The 4,004-nt window shown below is 34.1% G+C and overlaps 3 non-coding genes across 3 annotated transcripts; all 3 read right to left on the bottom strand.

Moving 5' to 3' along the window:
- Positions 1 to 439: 439 nt before the first annotated feature.
- TRNAD-GUC (transfer RNA aspartic acid (anticodon GUC)) lies at positions 440 to 511 on the bottom strand. The gene has a single exon. It is a non-coding gene; the product is annotated as a tRNA-Asp (tRNA).
- Positions 512 to 1,507: 996 nt separating this feature from the next.
- On the bottom strand, positions 1,508 to 1,579 carry TRNAD-GUC (transfer RNA aspartic acid (anticodon GUC)). Its single transcript has one exon. It is a non-coding gene; the product is annotated as a tRNA-Asp (tRNA).
- Positions 1,580 to 3,649: 2,070 nt separating this feature from the next.
- On the bottom strand, positions 3,650 to 3,721 carry TRNAD-GUC (transfer RNA aspartic acid (anticodon GUC)). The gene has a single exon. It is a non-coding gene; the product is annotated as a tRNA-Asp (tRNA).
- Between the last annotated feature and the right edge of the window lie 283 nt (positions 3,722 to 4,004).

Genomic DNA, 4,004 nt, shown 5'->3' on the forward strand with positions numbered 1-4,004 from the left:
ATATGATCAAAAAATATACCCAAAAAACATGTCATGGTTAGCTATCGAAATGTGTATGTCATTGGCCAAAGAGATTATATGCTACATTTTTTCCAGCTAATTTAAAACCCTAAAGAAATATTGAACCTATTATTTGGCAAATGAAAAGTCAGTAATTTTGACAACATAATTTTACTCTTGCAATGCATAGCACTCTAAAGTCTTTTTTCCTGCTCTAACAAAGCAGTGTATTGAATAACTATTTATTACTTTGATAAATATACCTAAAGCCAGGTCATGGGGACCTCGCAAACTGTACTTGTAGCACTGGCCATGAAACTTACATGCAAGATTTTTTTCAAGTTGACATAAACCCTGGATTCAATTTGGATAAGACATTTTTGTTATCTCAATGAAACAACGTGAAACAGCACACAGCAAAGAGATTAAAAGTTCAAAACTCCCCGTCGGGGAATTGAACCCCGGTCTCCCACGTGACAGGCGGGGATACTCACCACTATACTAACGAGGACTTACTTGGTAAATTTTTGGCAAAATTTGATCAAAAATATACCCAAAAAACATGTCATGGTTAGCTATCGAAATTTGTATGTTATTGGCCAAAGAGATTATATGCTACATTTTTTCAAGCTTATTTTAAACAATAAAGAAATATTTAACCTATTATTTGGAAAATGAAAAGTCAGTAATATTGACAACATAATTTTACTCTTGCAATGCATAGCACTCTAAAGTCTTTTCTCCTGCTCTAACCAAGCAGTGTATTGAATCACTATTTATTACTTTGATAAATATACCCAAAACCAGGTCATGGGGACCTCGTAAATTCTACTTGTAGCACTGGCCATGAAGCTTACATGCAAGATTTTTTCAAGTTGACATAAACCCTGGATTCAATTTAGATAAGGCATTTTTGTTATCTCAATGAAACAAAGTGAAACAGCATGCAAAAAAAGCGATTGAAAGTTCAAAACTCCCCGTCGAGAAATCAAACCCCGGTCCTCTGCAGGTCAGGCGGGGATACTTCACACTATACTAACGAGGACTTACTTGGTCAATTTTTGGCAAAATATGATAAAAAAAAAAACCCAAAAAACATGTCATGGTTAGCGATCGAAATGTGTATGTCATTGGCCAAAGAGATTATATGCTACATTTTTTCAAGCTAATTTAAAACCTTAAAGAAATATTGAACCTATTATTTGGCAAATGAAAAGTCAGTAATTTTGACAACATAATTTTACTCTTGCAATGCATAGCACTCTAAAGTCTATTCTCCTGCTCTAACCAAGCAGTGTATTGAATAACTATTTATTACTTTGATAAATATACCTAAAGCCAGGCCATGGGGTCCTCGCAAACTGTACTTGTAGCACTGGCCATGAAGCTTACATGCAAGCTTTTTTTCAAGTTGACATAAACCATGGATTCAATTTGGATATTTTTTTTTGTTATCTCAATGAAACAACGTGAAACAGCACACATAAAAGAGATTAAAAGTTCAAAACTCCCCGTCGGGGAATTGAACCCCGGTCTCCCGCATGACAGGCAGGGATACTCACCACTATACTAACGAGGACTTACTTGGTCAATTTTTTGCAAAATTTGATCAAAAAATATACCCAAAAAACATGTCATGGTTAGCTATCAAAATGTGTATGTCATTGGCCAAAGAGATTATATGCTACATTTTTTCAAGCTAATTTAAAACCCTAAAGAAATATTTAACCTATTATTTGGAAAATGAAAAGTCAGTAATATTGACAACATAATTTTACTCTTGCAATGCATAGCACTCTAAAGTCTTTTCTCCTGCTCTAACCAAGCAGTGTATTGAATCACTATTTATTACTTTGATAAATATACCCAAAACCAGGTCATGGGAACCTCGTAAATTCTACTTGTAGCACTGGCCATGAAGCTTACATGCAAGATTTTTTTCAAGTTGACATAATCCCTGGATTCAATTTAGATAAGGCATTTTTGTTATCTCAATGAAACAAAGTGAAACAGCATGCAAAAAAAATAGATTAAAAGTTCAAAACTCCCTGTCTGGGAATTGAACCCCAGCCACCCACATGACAGGCGGAAACACTTCACACTATACTAACGAGGACTTACTTGGTCAATTTTTGGCAAAATAATATCAAAAAATATACCCAAAAAACATGTCATGGTTAGCTATCGAAATTTGTATGTCATTGGCCAAAGAGATTATATGCTACATTTTTTCAAGCTAATTTAAAACCCTAAAGAAATATTTAACCTAGTATTTGGAAAATGAAAAGTCAGTAATATTGAAAACATAATTTTACTCTTGCAATGCATAGCACTCTAAAGTTTTTTCTCCTGCTCTAACCAAGCAGTGTATTGAATCACTATTTATTACTTTGATAAATATACCCAAAACCAGGTCATGGTGACCTCACAAATTGTACTTGTAGCACTGGCCATGAAGCTTACATGCAAGATTTTTTCAAGTTGACATAAACCCTGGATTTAATTTAGATAAGGCATTTTTGTTATCTCAATGAAACAAAGTGAAACAGCATGCAAAAAAAGAGATTGAAAGTTCAAAACTCCCAGTCGAGAAATCAAACCCCGGTCTCCCGCAGGTCAGGCGGGGATACTTCACACTATACTAACGAGGACTTACTTGGTCAATTTTTGGCAAAATATGATCAAAAAATATTCCCAAAAAACATGTCATGGTTAGCTATCGAAATGTGTATGTCATTGGCCAAAGAGATTATATGCTACATTTTTTCAAGCTAATTTAAAACCCTAAAGAAATATTTAACCTATTATTTGGAAAATGAAAAGTCAGTAATTTTGACAACATAATTTTACTCTTGCAATGCATAGCACTCTAAAGTCTTTTTTCCTGCTCTAACCAAGCAGTGTATTGAATCACTATTTATTACTTTGATAAATATACCCAAAACCAGGTCATGGTGACCTCACAAATTGTACTTGTAGCACTGGCCATGAAGCCTACATGCAAGATTTTTTCAAGTTGACATAATACCTGGATTTAATTTAGGTAAGGCATTTTTGTTATCTCAATGAAACAAAGTGAAACAGCATGCAAAAAAAGAGATTGAAAGTTCAAAACTCCCAGTCGAGAAATCAAACCCCGGTCTCCCGCAGGTCAGGCGGGGATACTTCATAATATACTAACGAGGACTTACTTGGTCAATTTTTGGCAAAATATGATCAAAAAATATACCCAAAAAACATGTCATGGTTAGCTATCGAAATGTGTATGTCATTGGCCAAAGAGATTATATGCTACATTTTTTCAAGCTAATTTAAAACCCTAAAGAAATATTTAAACTATTATTTGGCAAATGAAAAGTCAGTAATTTTGACAACATAATTTTACTCTTGCAATGCATAGCACTCTAAAGTCTTTTTTCCTGCTCTAACCAAGCAGTGTATTGAATAACTATTTATTACTTTGATAAATATACCTAAAGCCAGGTCATGGGGACCTCGCAAACTGTACTTGTATCACTGGCCTTGAAACTTACATGCAAGATTTTTTTCAAGTTGACATAAACCCTGGATTCAATTTGGATAAGGCATTTTTGTTATCTCAATGAAACAACGTGAAACAGCACACAGCAAAGAGATTAAAAGTTCAAAACTCCCCGTCGGGGAATTGAACCCCGGTCTCCCGCGTGACAGGCGGGGATACTCACCACTATACTAACGAGGACTTACTTGGTCAATTTTTGGCAAAATTTGATTAAAAAATAAACCCAAAAAACATTTCATGGTTAGCTATCGAAATATGTATGTCATTGGCCAGAGAGATTATATGCTACATTTTTTCAAGCTTATTTTAAACAATAAAGAAATATTTAACCTATTATTTGGAAAATGAAAAGTCAGTAATATTGAAAACATAATTTTACTCTTGCAATGCATAGCACTCTAAAGTCTTTTCTCCTGCTCTAACCAAGCAGTGTATTGAATCACTATTTATTACTTTGATAAAT

The sequence above is a fragment of the Taudactylus pleione genome, unplaced genomic scaffold, assembly GCF_031769625.1.
Source record: "Taudactylus pleione unplaced genomic scaffold, aTauple2 ptg000117l, whole genome shotgun sequence".
Taxonomy (NCBI): Eukaryota; Metazoa; Chordata; class Amphibia; order Anura; family Myobatrachidae; genus Taudactylus; species Taudactylus pleione.